The sequence below is a fragment of the Mustela nivalis genome (genome assembly GCF_964662115.1).
Source record: "Mustela nivalis genome assembly, chromosome: 9".
Lineage (NCBI taxonomy): Eukaryota > Metazoa > Chordata > Mammalia > Carnivora > Mustelidae > Mustela > Mustela nivalis.
The window spans coordinates 45,901,378-45,922,367 of NC_139028.1; positions in this window are offsets into that span (position 1 = coordinate 45,901,378).

Below are 20,990 nucleotides of genomic sequence, written 5' to 3' on the forward strand. Positions count from 1 at the left end.
AAAAAGAAAACCTCCCTTTTCCCTTTCTCCCCCAACCCCATAGTGTATAATCAGTTGCTCCTCACAACCCCAGTATGGCCCCTTCTGCCCATGGGTTCTATCCCTATGCTTTAATAAACCACCTTTATGCACCAAAAACAAAAACGATAACCCCTTTTTCCCGTTATAACAAAGTCAATGCACATTCATTAAAGAAAACTGGGAAATGCAGACAAATAAAAAGGAAAAAATATCCACTATTCAATGACCCAGAAATAGCCCCATGGTGGAATTTCTTGTGGAATTATCCTTCCACATATTTTTTTAACACACATTTTCTAAAAATAAGATCACGCTACTCCTGGTGATTTATTATCTGCTTTTTATTTACTTGGCTAGGGTTTTTCTTCTTTTTAAAGTTTTTTTTTTAATTTTTTAAAAGATTTCTTTAATTTATTTGTCAGAGAGAGAGAACAAGAGAATGTGCACAAGCAAGGAGAACGGCAGGCAGAGGCAGAAGCAGGCTTCCTGCTGAGCAAGGATCCTGATGTGGAACTCGGTCCCAGGACCCCGGGATCATGACCTGAGTCAAAGGCAGACGCTTAACCGACTGAGCCACCCAGGAATCCCTCATTTGGGTAGGTTTTTAAAAAATACTGATGATACTCCAGCCCAGAGGAGCTGAAAGCTCGAGGCCCCACTCCTCAGTGCGCACTCAGAGAAAAGCACTCAATCACTCCTGTCTCCCTGGTCTCCCGCCGCGCTCCAAGGTCACCCGGCCTGTGACCATGACTTTCTGTCTCTGGCGCATGGTCCTGTTTGGAGTCTTCAAACCCAGCAGATTCCTGCCGCACTGCTCCTCCAGAGGAGAAAGCCACAGAGCACTTGAAAACTCAAACACGTGAGAGAGATAAGAGAGAAGGAAAAGGGACTGCAGTCTTGATGTGCCCTGAGTACGCACTTCCAGGCTGCCCTCTCCAACCAGATAAGATCGAAGGAGAGTCTATTTTGAGATGAAGGCTAAGGGAATGCAGAATAATCCCAAGGCCCTGAGATCATGACCAGAGCTGAAACCAAGAGTCAGATGCCCAGACAACTGAGCCCCCCAGGCACCCCTATCTGCAAAGTCTTAAAAAAAGGAAAATAATAACCTTTAGTTTAAAAAAAAATACTGATAATATTCATATCCAACATCATTTTTGATGGTAAAATAGTATTTCATAGTATTGATATAACTTAATGATTCTTTCAGTGCTTGAATATTTAGATAGTTGACAATTGAATTTTATAATTTGGGGAGCATATTTTAAATAGATCTAAAAATATAAAGAGTGACACAAAAATATCCATGTAAAAATTGCATTTGACTACGATAAAAAAGATGGATAAAAATCTTGTAGTTCTTTAAAAAAAAAAATGGGTCACCTGGGTGGTAGAGTTGGCTAAGCGTTAGACTCTAAGATTCAGCTCTGGTTGTGATCCCAGGGGATCATGAGATAGAACCCCATGTCTGGATCTGCACTCAGGGTGGCATCTGCATGAGATTCCTTCTCCCTCTCTCTCTTCCCCTCCCCCTGTGCTCTCTTCCTTTCTAAAATAAATCTTTTTTTAAAAAAAATTCCCATAGGGGGCACCTGGGTGGCTCAGTGGGTTAAGCCTCTGCCTTCAGCTCAGGTCATGATCTCAGGATCCTGGAATCGAGCCCCACATCAGGCTCTTTGCTCGGCAGGGAGCCTGCTTCCCTCTCTCTCTCTCTGCCTGCCTCTCTCTCTGATCTCTCTCTCTCTCTCTGTCAAATAAATAAATAAATAAATAAAATCTTTAAAAAAAAATTCCCATAGTTTCATCTTTGTGCTTATCTCTAGTTACATCACTAGGATAAATCCTTGGAAGGTAATTACTGGCTCAAGCTGCATGCACATTTCCTCCCAAATTTTTATTTTAAAAATATTCCGATGTATAAAAAAACCAAAGTAGGGGCACCTGGGTGGCTCAGTTGGTTGAGCGTCTGCCTTCAGCTCAGATCATGATCCCAGTGGCCTGGGATCGAGTCCTGCATCAGGCTCCCTCCTCAGTGGGGAGTCTGCTTCTTCCTCTCTTTCTGCCCCTCCCCCTCACTCATGGGCTCTCTCTCGCTCACTCTCTCAAATACAATCTTTTAAAAAAGTATTAAAAGACCCCAAAGGAAGAGAATAATAAACATATAACCTTCACCAAAATTCATTAAGTCACATTTGCTTTATCTTTTTCCATAAATTTATATTGAAAAGTATTAAATACTACAAACATGACATTTCACCTAACTAGTCCAGCTTGCATCTCCTGAGAACAAAGTCATTAACCCCCTTAACCATAGTGCCATCAGCACACCCCAAAACTTAAACGTTAATTCAAAAATGTTATCCAAATTTCCCCAGTCATCCTCCAAATAAAAATTCTGTCAGCAATGTCCCCCCTTCCAGGATTCAGTGAAAAGCAATACCTTACCCTTGGTTGCCATGTTCCTTTAGTTCTCCTTTAATCTGGAATCATCCTTTTGCCTTTTTTTGGTTTGTTTTTCATGATGTATTAGTCATCTATTGTTGTCTAATAATATAATAAATTGCTATCTAACCACAAAACTTAGTGGCTTAAAACAGCTATAAACACTTATTATCGCATAGTTGCTGCAGATTAGGAATTTGAGAACCGCTTAGTCGTGCGGTTCTGATTTGAGGTCCATCATAGGGTAGTCAATAGTTCACCTGAGAATTCAGTTATCTGAAGGCTTGCTTGAGGCTGGGGAATCACTTTCAAGGTGGCTTTCTCACATGGCTGACAAGATGGTTCTAGATTCTGGCAGGAGAGTTACTCCCCAGTCGACCTCTCCACAGGAATATTTATGTGTCCTTCTCAGGTCATGATGATTAGCTCTCTCCAGAGCAACTGATCCAGGAAGGTACAAGGCAGACTCCAAAATGTCCTTTATGACTGAGCCTCAGAATCCAGACACAGTTCATTCCACTATACCCTAATCGATGTGGGAGGGTGCTACATAAGGGGAAGACCAGGAGGCTAGGATCATTGTGGGATGACCTTGGAAGGTAGCTACCACACTTGTACTGATGTTTTTGAAAAGATCGGGCCAGGTGTCTTGTAGGATGCCCAGGCTCTGGATTCTTCTTATTGTTTCCTACTAACTAGATGCAGATAATGAGTATTTCCCCTTTGAGTTATGCCAAGAGGGGTATCTTGTCGGTTTGGTCCATTACTGGTCATGCTAAGTTCAGCCACTTATTTCAGGTAGTCTGGTTCACATACCAAGTCTTGGATTCACTATTATCACATGTCAAGGCCAGAGATAATTTCTTCAGAGAAAAATGGAAGGTTTTATTGTAGTTTTACGCTCCTAGTCTCTTAGCGACGACAGCTATGTTTGTGTGTCTGTGTGTGTACGCACATTTGGCGTTGATACTGATAGACATTCTGAACACAAGAATGCAAATTCAATAGGCAGGAGGGAAAGGGCATGCAAAGGGATGAACTCCTTGAGAACAAAAACTGTTTTATTCTTCTATGTGTTCTGATTGCCTTCACAATGTGGAACCAATAATAGGCATTTAAAAAATAGGGGTTGAATAAATGAAAGAAAAACCAAAAAGGGAAGAAAGCCAGAAAAGTAGAGGGGCACATTCTGATTTATAAAAATGTAGAAATCAAAATACCACTTTCTACCAGAATAAATGAGTAAGTCCCTGGGAATCTCCTGCCTTCCCAGTCCCCGCGCTGGGTGGCCTCGGGGCTTCCGGTCCTGTTGTCCTCGGGTCCTGCCACCACAAGGCTCCTGATCAAAATCTCCAGTCTCCTTGCTTCCTTAGAAAGCTGAATCTTCCTCTTTGCTACCATGATGATAACCTGCTTGCCTGATGACTTGAGCCTCACTCATGCACTCAGTCATTCTGGGAAGGAAGCGAAGTCCGGAGGAGTGATGTTTTGCTGATGCACGGGCCGTGCTAAATGGAATTGCCTGAGCTAATCTGAGGGCACTTCCATGTAGCCTCTCACATTCAATTTCATTTTTACTTTGTTTGCTCTCTACCATATTGATTGATGAGCCATCCCTCTGAGATGCATACAACTGTGGTAATGTGTCCCCTGGAGAACAATAATTAAAACGATGGGTCTCATTCTTTAACTGCTTTTTCTAATATAGCAAAAGGGCTTGGAAAAGCGTTGGGCACCATCAAGGTAAATGCCTCCCTCTTCAAGCCTGCCTCAGTGAATACCTTCATCCCGCTAGATAAGGAATGAGTAAGAAGAGGAAAGAAAAAGGAGGGTGGGAGGGGGATTTATTGAGAGCCCACTGTGGCCGGAAATGGGCCAAGCACTGTCCTACCCATAGCCAGGAAGTGTTGGGTGGGATTCTAAAGCTGGGTGACATAAGCTTGATACAGACAAAAAGCCTGCATGATCTCACTTATCCATGGAACGTAAAATAGTCAAACTCATAGAAGTAAAGAGTAGAGCAGTGGTTATCAGAGGTTACTGAAAGTTTATATTTATTTTTTATTCTATGTTGTCCACTTTGTTTACACATATAGAAGTCTTCCCTACCCACTGGTACATCAAATAATGCCATGCCTTGGTAGAGAGAGGGGAAATTGAAAGATGGTACAGAAATAGGTCAGTGAAATTAAGTATGCATACATATTGATGTTTCAATATGTATGTATACCCAAAAAAAGCCTGTTTAACAGACTCAGAAGGATACATGTGTGAGGTTTATATGTCAAATTGCTTATAGCAGTGGATGTAAAGCAACTAGGTGCCTATTGCTAGAACAGATAAAGGTGATCTGTGTATACCAAGGAATACTAAGCAGTGCTTGGAAGTAAGTTAGGTTTACATGAAAACAGGACTACCTCACTTAAGAACAGTGTTATGAGGACAAAGAAACTACTTACTGTTAACCTAACCTATTTGATGTACCAGCTTGTGCTTTTCCTTAGTAATAGATCTTGGAGATCATTCCAACTCAGATTATAAAGAGCCTTCTCTCTCTCTCTCTTTTTTAAGATTTTATTTTCTCATGACAGAGAGAGATAGCGAGAAAGGGAACACAAGCAGGAAGGAGTTAGAGGAAGAAGCAGGCTCCCCGCTGAGCAGGGAGCCCAATATGGGGTTTGATCCCTGGACATCAGGATCATGACCTGAGCCAAAGGCAGATGCTTAACAAATGAACCACCCAGAAACCCCCAAGCCTTCTCGTTCTTTCATGGCACCACAGTGTGCATTGTGCGACTCTGTCAAAGTTATTTGCCTACCCCTTATGACATATACTTCAACTCTTTCCAATAGTTGGCTAGCACAAACTATGCTACAATGATTGACCTGCTACAGTTTGCACAAAGATGAGCGTATCTCTAGGACAACTTCCTAAAAGATGAATTGCTCAGTTATGCACAGGTGCATTTGTGATTGTGATTGATCTGCCCAGTTGTCCTCAACAGGGCTTGGACCAGCCTCCACTCCAACCAGAAGACCTGAAAGGGCTTGTTTCCAACACTGTTACCCACACAGTATCATATGCATCTTTTAATGGCTGACAGTCTGATAGGCATAGAATCAGACTATGCATTCCAGGCTTCTATGCCTTTCCTTTGCATTTAAGTCTGCCTTATCCACCCTCCTCCCTCTGACCAGTAACCTTCTAACTAATCAGACCACTGCCTGAAGGCTTTGTTTCTAGGAGACATCTACAATCCCATAAGCTTACAAAATGTTCCCACAGCACTTTGATCTTGCTGGGTTACTGTACCTTCCACATTCTCTGTTCAGATGTCTATCTCCTGACCATGAACCTCTCTAGGACCAGAATCTTGACTTACTCATTTTGGTGTCCTGACAGGTATGTACCTGTTTAATGAATTTGAAAAATAACTCGGTCGCATATCCACTGGTAACAAAATTAGAAAACTAGATTTTAGCAATCTGAAGGAATTTCTCCCCTGTGACATACTTGGGTGATGCCCTGCTCCCTGAAATCTAAGTCAGGACGCTTCTCTGCCTTGCCACGGAGCACCCATTCCTCGCAGAGAACAGGGAGACGGTGACTGGGAAAGAACTGCGGACTTGATCATCAGATGGGACTCTGTACTTTCTGGGGATGGTCTGGCTTTGACTTCAGTGTGCACTTGAGCCAGGCTGGAAGAATACCGAATCCCCTGCTGTCATGTGTGCCAAGCGTCAAGGGAGCTCATTCCATCCAGGACTTAACTAGAAAGTGTTAATGCTTTAATATCTCAGCCATCAAAAACTTCCCCTGATTTTCCTCACAAATTTGTGTTGCTAAAATAAAGGATTTTATTATTGCCAGACAGAACAAGCCACATTGTTTTAAAATGAAAGCATGGAGCTTGTTTGTACCCTAAACATGAATTTTAGGTTCATGAGAACAACTCTCGACAACTCTGAAGAGGAAATGAATGCAAATGTATTACCAACCCTGCCCATTTTTCTCATTTATGAGATACGTCTTCCTCTGGGCCACCTCTCAGCTGGATTAAATGAGGAGGAATGATGATGTATCACATCTACTTTCCTTAATTTCATTGTTTCTCATCATAAGCAATTTATATGAGGACTGACATTAATTAATTCGGCTTCATCTATCATGTAGTTCAACATTTAACCTAGTCCCGTGCATCAGATAAGAATATAGTATTCTGAATTCTGGAGTTCTTACCTTGAGTAAAAAAAGAGGTCATAAATCTAAGACAGCATTGGTGCCTCTTCATTTTGCTTGCTCCTCCATCAATTACAGATAGATACTGGCTTCCGGAAAGATCAGGAGAGAGAACTGCCAAGATCGATGGGCTTAGACCTAACGTGGAGATGTGCGACCGATCTCTCAACGCCTAATAACCCTCAAAATAAGAAGCCATTTCTGAGGAGTATTTATCAGAAATTCTAGAAATCTTCAGTTTGAGTCAGCACTAGTTCTAATATTTCTTCAGATTATGTTGTGACATCCTATTTTCGATCCCCAGTCTAGACCAATACATTCTGATTGTACAGCTTTGGAGAGTCAGCTCGGGGGCCAACGTCCACAGCACTTTCTTAGTTATCCAGAATGGCACTAACACTGGCCTGTTTGCCCTCTCCACAGTCTTCTTACCCCGAGGTCAGAACAGGTGGCTGTCTGATGTAGGTCCGGCCCGGCCCCCCACACTGGTCAGTGGTCATGCGCTATGTGAATAAATAACTTACCACTGTTCTAAAACTGGGGTCTGCCTTTCTCTTTATGGGCCCATAACTGTGGCCTTGTCACACCCTCTGACTCAGGTTGACGTGCGTACTCAGAAGGTTCTCCTTCGTTCTTGCAATCTGCCATGGCTTCACCCTAGGGCCTGAGGGGTACCCCTTGCACTCCAGGCTTTTGGATAGGCCTCTGATTCCTCCTTCCAGCCACATTCCAGGTTTCTTTCCTAGTCTTCCACCTGGGAAGAGGAGGGGAGAGGATACCCTGTAAATCTCTGAGACCATAGACACTGGCTATTAGCCTAGACCTGTATCTCTCACCATTGTCCCTGAACACCTGATTTTACATGTTGGGTCTCCTTCTTCCCAATCTTTTCAATGCAACAATATCTGCTTTGGCCTGTCCCTTGCTAGCACCAATAGCCTCGGAGAGTTCATCCAGACCCTCTTCTGTTCATCTTCTTTTGTTGTGGTTAAGCCATCTTTGTTCAGTGACATAGTGATAGATGACAAGCTAGTGGGACACTTACAGAAATTTTTATTTTTAACTGTTATTTCCCCAAATAAGACATGTTAAATTGGAAAGAAAAAAACAGAAAGAAGTAGATAAAGTAAAACATGGAAGGTCTCTTCCTACAATCACAGTCCATCCCTTTCCCCAAAGGTAAAAGTTAGGTAACAGAATATAAATAGGTGAACATACGTACCCAGAAGATATAATATGGGGGATCTTCAGTGTGTAGGTTCTCACTTACCTATGTAACAGTCCATGAACACCAGCACAGTATCCCATAATTTCTATACTGCTTTCTATGTGACCATGATTCTGTTGATATATACCTAAACTGAATCCAATTTATCAGCACAAGAAATAGGGAGGTGTTATACATTATTTTACTAAATGGTACAGATAGTTTCACAAGTTAAACTCTTAGGTATATATGTATAAAATTTTGATGAGCACTAAAAAATTATTTTACAAATATTTTATGAAAACTTGCTTTTCTAAAATAACAAATGACAATGTTCGTATCCTTGCCAATATTGAATACCTTCAATCTTTGATTCAGTTTGCCAATCTAGTGAGTGAAAAAATGATACCACATTGGCATTTTTAATAATTTTTGGTTGAATATTTTTTCAAATGTTTAAAAGTCATTTCTATTTCTTCCTCTGTGCATTATGTCTATTTGACCTTTTGTTTTTACATTTTTATATTGTACATTTTAAAATAAATTATAATTTAGATATCACTGCTTTTTTAAGGTATTGCAAATATTTTCTGCTCATCTATTGTTTGCTTTCTAAAAATTTATTCATAATATATTTTGCGATCTAGTGGCTTTAGATTTCTATGTAGCTAAATCTGTCAGTCTTCATTTAAGGCTTCTGGATTTCATACCATTTTTTAGAAAAGCCCTCCCTGCCCCAAATTATAAAAATGTTCTTTATTTCCTCTAGACCTCATAGTTTTGTTGCATTTTTAGTTTCATAGTTCATCTCTGTATATGGTGTGAGTAAGGGATCTTTCTTTACTTTCTGCAAAATGAAGAGAAAGCTATCCAAGTACAATTTACAAATACACCATTTCCTTATTGATTTGTAATAACAGATTTTGTATTCTAAATTCCAAATATATATGACTCTATCTTTGGATTTGTTTCTGGTCCATGGATCTACTCACATATTACTACAGTGAGCTTTATGTGAACCCAAGATTAAATGGTTCATGCTGTATTAAGAGATATTAAGGTTGTCCTTCATTTGTATTTGTATTATACTAATGAATATAACTATAGTTCTCTGTAACAATTTTTAAAAGAGGGTTTGAAAGTGGCTTTCCTTAACAGTGGTCCTTTGGGATCTATACTACCTTCAGTTGGGCATAAAGAAAAGGAGTTACGTGAATCTAAAATTTGAGGACAACTTAAAAGATTTCTTCTCCAGATGCCCTAGAGTCTATCAAAAGATCCTCAAGAGTTCTGTTCATTCATTCATTCATTCATTCAGTTGACATATATTTATATTGCACACTTACTATGTACCGTGTATACTGTATTAAGCATAGGAAAGACAAAACTAGACAAAGACCCTGTCCCCAAGCCATTTACAGCCTCATTAGGGGACACAGAAATATGAACAAGTGTTGATTTAAAAGGTATAATGAAGGGTAAATACAAGATAGAGTGTTGACCCAAAGTGAGGGTGGATGAGCCCAGGGGAGGGGACGGGATACATAGCTGCGTCCTGAAGGGTGAACATGAGCTCAGCAGGTGGCCAAAGGCAGGACAGGTGATCCAGGAGAGCCAGCGCAGACACCAGGACAAGCCACTGGAGCGCTGAGGTAATGGCTGGAGGAGAGACAAAGAGTGGGATGGAGCAGGGGATGGTGCTGCTGGAGAGAAAAGCAGAGATAAAAATCAGGAAGGGCTTTTCAACTTCAACAATATAAAGAAATATGAGAATTATTTTCCCAGGAAGATGAAAGTACCATTTTTACATTTTGAAAAAATCACTTTGGTGATTGGACAAGAGTGAGATTAGAACCACAGAGACATTTAAGAGGTCGTCATAACATCCAGGCTATTGTGGAATAGACAGACAGACAGATAGATAGATTTGTGATATATCTATGTATAAAATGGTGTGTGGATATATATGGTTTATCTACACATGTATCTGTGGAGAGTTGTTTACACATCATCTAATGGGTTAAATAGCCATGTTATTTTTCCATCAAGCCACCTTAATAATGATTCATTATTTGAAAAGGAAAAATAAGTAATCCATACCTACTCTGATAGCCTATTAAGATATTTTTATTAATAATGGGGTAAACCAGCCAACAGAGTATATACATAAACAGAAAGTTGGGGCAATAAAAGTGGCTTACAAATAAATTCCAAGAAAGATTTCTCTGAGTCATTAAAATAAGGGAGACTAAACCTTGCGCTGCGTTTAAAGTCTATCTTCTCCCTGATTAAAATTTTGAGAAAGACCCTCTATCCTTTTGAGACCCAAAACCAATTTTAGGTCTAACCAATTCCAAGAGAGGGGTCTAACTATGGTATAGGGTAACTGGTAAGGTTAACAGTACTCTTCAAGTACTCTTGAAAGGAACCCCAATTCGATGGGGGCAGGGGGTGTTCCCCACTTACACAGCAGAGGTCTGGAGGTCAAGACGTTTAGAAAGAGTTTGTCCCTATTTCCCTTGGGACACAACCCATTGCCCGTCTGCATTTCCTACTGTCTTAGAGTGCTCGCTTCCGTAGCACATATAATAAAATCCTATTGTCTTAGAAATTTTCACCGTTGCCTTTATCCAAATTTATATTTTATATTCATTTAATATCAAGCTGATCTGGTCGTAACATGTAGAAGAAAGCTCGGATCTTGCTGGGAAGTTTTTAGTGATCCACGGGCGGGTATCATCTATCTCAAGATATAGAAGCTCACAGAAAGAGACCGAGACTGGAAATTCCAGGCTAAACTCAATGGGAGAGTCACTGGGTATGTCTGGTTCTTCTGTCTTTCGCAATGATGGCTCGGTCCCTTGTCATAGGGTGTGGTTGTTAGAGTGACAGGGTCTTCCCTGTCCCTGGCTCTCAGGCATTCTTGCTGAGTCTGTCCCATGGTGTCTGACATTGTACTCACTGGATGGTTTTTCTCTCAAGGTCTGTCATTCCCCTGATGCTCTCTCACTTCCACGATGAAGCAATCCATCCATCTTTGTCTGTTTATGCCTAAGCTTTAATTAGAAACACGGTGTCTGTGCAAAATAAGGAATCCATCTGGGTACTGGTGGCATGCTGTCCCCTGTTCTCCCCCAGCCACTCTCCCCCAGTAGGATGTCCAATCCTGCCCTCCACGCAGGCAGGATCCTCATGATGTACACAGAGCACCCAGCACAGTGCGTGGGACGTATTCCTAGTAGGATCTAAGATAAGGGAAAGAAGTAGATAAAGATCTAAAAACACAAAACCAAAGATACAGAAGAGAGAAAGAAGATAGTTGTACCAACAGGAAAGGGCAGTCTCAGTACACGGAAGCTAACATGCTTGATGTCTGTGCATGTGCGCATGTGTATACACGTGTGCACGTGTGTGTGTGTAAGCAGTACGAAAGAGACCAAAAAGTAGTCATCTGATACTCTGAAAAGAACTAGAAGGAGCCTATTTTGTAAAGGCTAAACAACTCTGAATTATCCCAGAGATCTTGGTTTTAGAGTTTTGCCTTAAAGGAAAAAAATTAAGATTTTGCATTTCCTTTGACTTGTTCTCCTTAAATGCTTTGGATTTCAAAACACTTTTAAAATGAGCTTGGTGATTCCCGGTCATGGGCAAGGCACAGGATTGGCATCTTTCCCTGAAATTCAGAGGGTGCCACAATCAGCAATAAAACAAATACGTAATACAGCTCTAATATGAGGCAAAGGAAAGTAAGTAACCCCAAGAGCGTGGGGGGAGATGGGGGCAGGTGGTCAGAGCAGGGAGTGGTCTCACAGCTGGAGGCCAACAGGTGTGTCGTGCATGACCATGGTCTCCGAGCAAGCAGGCAGCGCAGACAGAACAGGGGGAATCGGGTGTGGCTGTGGACTTCAGGTTGGTGGCTTTGCCTTGACACTGTCAGCTCTGCAGAAGGTCTGCAGAGGGTCTCTGGGCCCAAGTTAGGTTCACAAGGTTGTCTGCAGTAAGGAAGAACTCCTACTGGGTCTTGGTAGGGTCTCAGATGGGGGAGGTCATTTGCAAGGGGTGGGGGTCTGGTTTTAAGTATTTTAGGGACAAATGATTTCCGGTAATAAGTTTTACGACATAGTAGTTTAGAATTAGCAGTTCTTGAGAGGTAAACTGGGCTAGTGAGAAGCTGTTTATCCAGATGAGCAAAATCTATCCTTCTCAGAGCTGTTTGCCTAGATGAACACACTCTTGGCCTAAAACCAATCAGTTTATCAGCGTATAAGAATTTCCAGAAGCATACAGTGAAACGCGGTACGGGCATAAACCTTACCCTCCCGCGCAAGCATTTTCACGGAACAAATAAATTTGTATGGATGCTGGTGGGCTCATCTCTGTGCTTCACGCGTAAGCCAAGACGAGTCAGGTGGTCAGGTTGCTAGTTGGCATTTGGGATGGGCTGAAAGATATTGGGACTGAAACCTGATGGTGGGTTGTCCCAGCTCACAATGACGCAACTTCTGGTGGCAGAAGGAACTTGTTACAGCCTATTTGAAATCTGTAGATGTGATCCCTGCCATGTTGCTCGTGTTGAACACCTGCTCTCTATTTACATGGCACAACCCCTCTTTTTTTTTTCTCTGCTTTTCCTGGAATTAGAGCTTTTTAAATGGTCCCTGCCCTCCAGGTTTTCTCTTCCACACATCCGACTGGAACACCCAGATGATTAATTTTGTCAACATACAGCTTGGGCCATGTCACCCGCCCCTTGTCCCCTCAACTCTGGTTCTTAACACACAGCTATTGAACTCCAGTAAGTAACCTCTACTAGGTCCTGACCCTCCCCACCTTCTGCAACACCCTAGGCGTCCACAGGCACCTGTCATGCCTTTGGACCTTTCTCTGAGATCTGACCTCCAGCCTTCAGACACAGTGAAGCTTCAGAGCTGGGGGACACTGTAGACAGGGCCTGGCCTCCAAGGTAAGAGGAAGGGTGTAATTTACAAAAGCACATGCTACCAAAGTTTGTGAAAGAGTCTGAAACAGAAATCAATGCATGATGCTTAGGGTTTAGTGAACTTGAGATTTTATGTGTATGTTTTTTTTTTAAGATTGTATTTATTAGAGAGAGAATATGTGTGTATGTGCACACACAAGACTGGGGTAGAAAGCGGGGGAGGGCCAGAGGCAGAGGGAGAAGCAGACTCCCTGCTGAGTGGGGAGCTCGACTGGGACTTGATCCCAGGACCTTGAGATCATGCCCTGAGCTGAAGGCAGACTTTTAACCAACTGAGCCACCCAGGCAACCCAGATTTTGTTTTCTTTAAAAGTGGCTTTTAAAGCCATGTGTTCAATGTATTTAAAACAACAACCCGCTTTCAAGAAAGACTGTGAAGCTCATGAATTTTCTTTGGATCTCACCTACCTCAGTTTCTCCCTCAGCATACATGAAATTTTAGGGACGTGACCACTACTTCGCTGAACAAGAACTTTGCACCGGCTGCTTGAGACGCACAGTCATTCAGCACCCCCTGGAACCCGTAGAGGTGGCTCTTACATCTGCGTGTCACAAATAGGGAGCCCGGGAGTCCGAGAATTTAGACAGTGAGGCGAAGTTCTCACTGCCGCTAAGCGACAGGTCGGTGTTTGATTTCAGGCGTATCATGGCCGTGCCCTGCCGCCTTTGGGAAACTACACTGACAAACCCAGACTGCAGGGGGCCCCAGGGGCTCTCCACCTCACTCCATAGCAACTTGCCCCCATCCTCTTGTTCCTGCTCCTTCCTCAGGGGACAAGCTGGCTCGTGTTGACCAGCTATGGCGCCGTGGGGAGGCCTTCCATTCGTTCACAGCTCTTCGCCCACAGCACAGAAGTTTCACCATCAGATTGTAACACACTGCTGAGACTGTCCCCCTCTCTCTCGCCACTACCACCTCCGGCCACAGTGATGAACGCCTTCCCTGGCTCAGGCTCAGCGAAGCGCTCAACAAACACCACATTGAATGTTCGCAGCAAGCCTTGCGCGTATGGCGCTGGTGAGGCATTTATAGACGTATTTCCGTCTAATGGCTTGCATTCTTCCATTTTTCTTGCAAGCATTTGGCTTCCTGTGCACAAGAGGAGTTTTCTCCTGGCTTTGAAGTCCCTCCCCCTGGACGGTGAGCTGCCCAGAGGGCAGGAACCCCGTGTGACCCTGTCTGCACGTCCTTCTCCCAAGCCCAGGTAAGGCAGCCCGTGAAAGGATCGCTGAGCGCAGCTGACTCAGTATGTGGCAGATCAATGCCACCGTCCCTCCCTCTGGCTTGGCCTGTCATTTTGGCTGTGCACACTGGACACCCAAAGCAGGTCATGGGCCGATTCCTTCAGTTAGCCAGGCTCTCTGTTGACCTTGCTTAGGGCGGAATCAGCCATCATGCACAGCATGGCTTCATCCAAGAGCATGTCAAGTTCCTTGCCCATCTCCAAGCTATACCTTACTACTATAAAAGAAATTACACTGATGCTTTATGGGTATATTTCAGATCATTTTTCAGATTTCAGATAACAGTTTGTGACCATGAACTCTCCTAAAGAGAAGAGACAGACAACTGTATTACTAGTTACAATCTTCTCGGTTGCCCCAAACTGGAAAAAAGCAAAGAATCATTATTACTTTGCCTGCTTTAGAAAAACAGAAGTGCATTTTTGAAAATTTTATATTTAACCCCTTGAACTTATTTCCTGAGGAAATTAGGCCAGCCAATAGATTTTTTACCTTTACTGGCCCTCTGCTGGGTCTCTAAACAAGTAGGCAAACATTTGTCAGGAAACACTCTAAAATGCAGACATTCAAATGTGCATTATTCTTCACAGTAGTCCTCTCTAGTCACTGGATACGGGTTCCTACAACCCTGTGGTCCCAAGGATGGATGGAAATTCCTCTTTGGGATCACTTTTAGAAGTCAATCTATAAATTGCACAAGAAAATCAACCTCAATTCCAACCTTAGTTTTCAACTCTGTTTGCACCTCAGATCGGCTAAGGAGTTTTAAAACCCAAACTGGAGGCACCTGGAGGGCTCAGTCGGTTAAGCGTCTGCCTTTGGCTCAGGTCATGATCTTGGGGTCCTGGTCTCGAGCCCCACATCCAGCTCCCTTATTCAGCAGGGAGTTTTCTTCTCCCTCTGCCTCTCCTCACCCCTGCTTGTGTTCTTTCTCTCTCAAATAAATAAATAAAATCTTTTTTAAAAAAAAAAGATTAAGTACTTAAAAAACAAAACAAACCAAAACCAAGGACTATCTCACTGCAAAGCAATTAAGTAAGCATGGTTGGGCACTCACAGCTTTTTAAAATTTCTTAGATGATACTTATATGTGGCAAGGATTAAAAATTACATCTTTTCTTTTTAACCCAGCTTCTCTTTGAATGATTTTTCTCACTTCCAAAATTTAAATCTATTATCAGAAGACAGAAATGTATATCTTTGACAATGCCCCCTCCCCAAAAAAGTGCTATAGTTTCCCAAAGCAACTCCCAAATTGTTTGGAACCATGGGATCTTATTAGAATAAACATGTACCTTCTTAGGGGACCATTTAGAAAAATACAAAAGTTGTCACTTGCTCATTCATTCTTCCATTAATGAGCATTTGGGTTGTTAAGATTTTGGTAATTGTAAATAAAGCTGCTATAAACATTTGCGTGCAAGTCTTTGTGCAGACATGTTTTCATTTATTTTGCATGATTACCTAGGGAGAGAATAGTTGAGTCATAAGACCAATTATAATAAAAAAAAATAAAAGCTATGTGTAATAATGTAGGATTACAAGGAACTGTCAAATGGTTCTCTAAAACTTAATCTTACACTCCGTCCTGTAATGTATGAGAGTTTCAGGAGCTCTACTTCCTTGTCAATGTTAGATACTTTTCAGGCTTTTTGATTTAAGCCACTCCAAAAGGTATAAAATTTGATGTGATTATGGTTCAAATTTACATTTCTGTGATGATTAATAATACTGAACAGTTTTTCTTGTTTTTATAGGCCATTCATCTATCTTCTTTTGCAAAGTGACCAAATCTTTTGCTCATTTTTTTTTTAGGTAAACTTTTATTTTGAGACGATTGTAGATTCACATGCAGTTGTAAGAAAGAATACAGACATTGTGTGTATCTTTTACCTAGTGTATCCCTTGGTAACATCTTGTAAAACTGTAGTACAACATCATAGCCAGATACCGACATTGCTATAGTCCATCCATCACATTCAGATTTACCCCCTGTCCATATATTCATTTGTGCGTATGTACTAGCTGGGCATGATTTTATGACATGCATGGGTTCCTGAATCCACTGTCACAGTCAAGACCCACAACAGTTCCATCATCATGAGGATCTCTCACAACCCTATCCACCCATCCCTAAACTCTGCAACCACAAAGCTGTCTCCACTTATAAAATTTGTCCTTTAAAAAATGTTGTGAAAATGGAATCACACAGTATATAATCTTTGGGGTGATTTTTTTCACTCAGCATAATTCCCCAGAGATTCATTCCAATTGTTGTTTGTCTTGATCGTTCATTCATTTTTTTTTTTTTTTTTTTTTGGTAAGTGGCATTCCATGGTGTGGACGTACTACAGTGTGTTTAACCATTTGCCCACTGAAAGACATCAGGGTTGTTTACAGTTTTCACTATTATTTACAAAGCTGAATGAATGATCATTCATGTACAGATTTTTTTGCTGGGTCAGGGGGTTATTGCATGGCTAGTTTATAAGGAACTGTAAACTGCTTCCCAGCGTGGTGGTACCATTTTACATTCTCACTAGCAATGCATATGGGATCCAATTTCTCTGCACATTCACTGACATTTGGCGCTATTTTTTATTTTAACTATTCTGATAGGTATATAGTGACATATAATTGTGGTTTTATTTCATTTCTCAATGGCTAATAATGTTGAAAATTTTTTTTCATGTGCTTATTTGCCATCTGTATATCCTCCTTAGTGAAATTTCTGTTTTGTTTCCCCCCCCCCCTATGTTTTAATTGAAATGTTTAGGCTTTTGCTGTTGAGTTTTTTAAATTCTTTATATATGTCCTAGATACTAGCTCTTTGTCAGATATGTGATTTGCAAATATTTTCTCCCAGTCTATAGCTTGTCTTTTTATCCTCTTAACAAGGTCTGTTACAGAGCAAAATGTTTTCACTTCAATGAGGTCCAAATAATCCATTTTTTTCTTTTATGGATTGTGCTTTTGTTGTCAAATCTAAGAACTCTTAACTTAGCCCAACATCTCAAATATTTTCTGTTTTTTTTCCCCCAAAACAGTTTTACATTATACACTTAAATGTGTGATCAATTTTGACTCAATTTTAATATAAGTAATGTAGTTTAAGTCAAGATTGTTTTCTTTTGTCTGTTTTTTGAATTGTTCATTATTTTGTTGTTGAATTGTATGTGTTCTTTATGTGTTGGATACAACTCTCCTGTTAGATATATGTATTGTGAATATTTTCCCCAATCTATTTTTTAACAGTATCTTTTGATGAACAGAAAATTTTAATTTCAGGTACAGAGGTACTTCGATGAAGACTATGGTTAGTTCTTTCATATTTCAGCTAAGAAGTCTTTGCTTACTACAAGGGCATGAAGACATTCTCCTAAGTAGTTTTCTAGAATATTTATCATTATGTCTTTTATATTAAGGCTATAATCTATTTTGAATTATTTTTGTGTATGGAGTAAGGGAGGGATTGAAGAGAGTTTTCCCCTCCTTTTGATATCCAGTTTTTCCAGCACCATTTGTTAAGATTAGTCTACTTTCCTGAATTATTTTTCTTATAATTGTTTATTTATTTGAGAGAGAGAGAGAGCAGGAGAGGGGCAGAGGAAGAGGGAGAGAATCTCAAGCAGACCTCCCACTGAGTGCAGAGCCTGACATGGGGCTCAAACTCACAACCCTAAGATCATGACACAAACCAAACCAGAGTTGGACACTTAACCCAGTGAGCCACCCAGGTGCCCCAAACTTGTCTACTTTCCCATTGAACTGATGTGGTGGCTTGGTTCAAAGTCAATTGACCACATATGTATGGGTTTATTTCTTGATTCTAGTCTGTTCTACTGATTATTTGCTTATCCTTATGCCAAAACCACACTGCCTCTATTAACGTAGCTTTATAATACATCTTGAAATAGTTCTTGTTAGTTCTCCAACTTAATTCATTTTCAAGATTATTTTGGTTTCCACCTCATCTGCATTTATATATAAGTTTTATAAACAGATTGCCAGTATCTTCAAAAAAATATTGCTGGAATTTTGATTGGGATTTCATGGGATTTCATAGATGAATTTAGGAAAATATGCATTTTAATAAAATATTTTTCTAATTCATGACATGGTATTTCTCTTCACTGGTTTTGGTCTTCTTTTGTTTCTCTTTGCAGTCTTGTAATGTTCAGTATAGAGGCTTTGCCTATCTTTTGGTTGATTAATTCTATATTTGGTTATTTTTGTGGTATTGGTATTGTTCAATTTTATTTTAAATTTTTTATTACTAGTGTTACAGAAAAATGATAGATTTTTAAAAATGTATCCTACAGCCTATGATTTTACTAAATTCACTTCCTAATTCCAGTAGCTTTTTTGTTGTTGTTGCTTTTTAAGATTTTATAGGATTTTCTACATACTGGTTCACACAATATGAGAATAAAGAGTTTTACTTTTCATTTTTTTCAATATGTGTTCTTTGTTTCTTTTTCTTAACTTCTTAACATCCAGTAAAATATTGAAGGAAATGGTGGGAGCAAACATCTTTTTCTCATCTCAGAGAAAAAAAAAAAATCCTGATTTCACCATTAAATATGCTATCATTTGTAGGTTTTTCAGATCTATTCTTTACCAGACTGGGGAAATTTACTCCTATTCCTAGTTTCCCCCAATTTTTTTTTTTTTATCATGAATGAATGTTGAATGGTATAAAATGATTTTTTTACACATATTAAAATGATTTTTCTCTCTTATTCTGTTAAAATTATAAATTACAGGGGTGCCTCTATGGTTCAGTTGGTTAAGCATCTGAGTCTTGATTTCGCCTTTCATGATCTCAGGGTCATGAGATCGAGCCCCATGCTTAACACAGAGCCTGCTTGGGATTCTCTCCTCTCCGTGCACACCCCCTGCCCCCACCAGTTCATGCTCTCTAAATAAATAAATAAATAAATAATAACACTGATCAAATTTTCAAATATAAAATTAACCTTATAGTCCCAGGGAACCACCCTCTCCCACTGTGGTCATGATACAGAATCCTTTTGGCATATTTTTGGAATCAATTTGCTAATATATCATTCTGGATTTTTGCAACTTTGTAAGAGACATGATTTTCATGTGTGTGTGATTTTTTCTTTTGTTTAGATGACATTGCAGTGCTATAAGGAAAGGTTATGCTGATATGACAAAATACATTGAGAAGTGTTTTTTTTCCTTCCGCTATTTTCTGAGTGTGTGTAAAGTCAGTATTAATTCTTCCTTAAATGTTTGATAAGACTCACAAGTTAAGTTATGTGATTATCTTTGTTTGGAAGCTATCTTTGTGGGAAGTTATCTTTGTAGGAGTAGTTATCTTTGTGGGAGTATTTATCTTTGTGGGAAGATTTTTCATTACAAATTCAAGTTTTTTAGTAGATATAGAGCAAGGAAGTAGAGGATGGATAGAGTTCCTATAATACTGCAGCAAAATTTAAAATCAAGGCCTGCAGCGTGAGGCCACTCCATATGAGCATATACATGGCCCAATGTCTAGAGTTCTCTTTCTCCATGTCCAATGCCTAGAGTTTCTGCCCTTTCATTCTGTTGCTTCCTGGATTATTACCAAAACCTCTGGAAACAAGATAAGATCCCAGTTAGTGAACTGTCAGAATTGGCAAATCAGGTAACATCCGTGGGTCCAGCACCCTGAAGACAGCTTTTGTTTCTTCAATCTGTATTTACTGAGCCTTTACCATGCACTCAGCTTAGAGTTAACAGATGGAAATAAGGGGAGCAGTGGGTGACACCCCATTGCCTCTGAGTCAAGAATGAAAGGGAGGGCACCTGGGTGGCTCAGTGGGTTAAGCCTCTGCCTTCTGCTCAGGTCATGATCTTAGGGTCCTGGGATCAAGCCCCGCATCAGGCTCTCTGATCAGTGGGGAGCCTGCTTCCCCCTCTCTCTCTGCCTGCCTCTCTGCCTACTTGTGATTTCTCTCTCTCTGTGTCAAATAAATAAATAAAATCTTGGAGAAAAAAAAAAAAAAGAATGAAAGGCGAATCCCTATAGCTGGTGTCTGGGGAGAGAAGGCAGAGAGACCAGAAAGCAAACATGTGCCTGACCTGATGAGCTCAGGTTCCGCTCAGACTCCAGAGAAATGGCCAAAGTTCGGGGAGAAGCCCTAGGTCTCCTGTGTTTCCCTCTCAGAGACCTTCCTGGATCAGACTCACCACCCAGGAACGGGATCCCAACAGGCAGGCAACAAGGGCTGAAACCCCTGCATTCCTAACAGTTTGGTAAAGGACTTCCAGGGTCAGAATCAGATTCCCAGGCCCTTCTGCGATCTCCACACTCAAAACGTTCTCAGTGGAGCCAAGAGTGCGTGCATGTTTAACAAGCTCCCGGGTGACAAAATGACTGGGCACATCACTCCATCTAACAACTCAAATGACAAGGGGAGGGAGAGCATTCAGAACGCCAAGAGGTCAGTGTTCCAGGCTCTTGGTTCTGCAATGCAGCTGGCTGGCTGAGATAACTTTTCTCTCTTCTGGGAACCCCTCCTGGCACCCTAGGTACTTGGGGTCCTTACCGTCCTCCACTTTGTTCCTTCCACACATTCTAAGGTGGGGGGTGAGGGGCAGAAATGGGGTGTTGCCGTCAGACAGACTTGGGCTCTGTGAACTCGGGAAATCATTTAACTTCTTTGAGTTTTAGTTTCTTGCTACAAATGTAGATAAAGATTCATTTTCAAAGAATTTTGCAAGGATTACATGAGATAATGTGTATCAAGCATTGACCACAGGATCTGGTCCAAAGCGAACATCCAGAGACTGTCAGCTGACACCATTCAGTAACTGACTGTGATCTC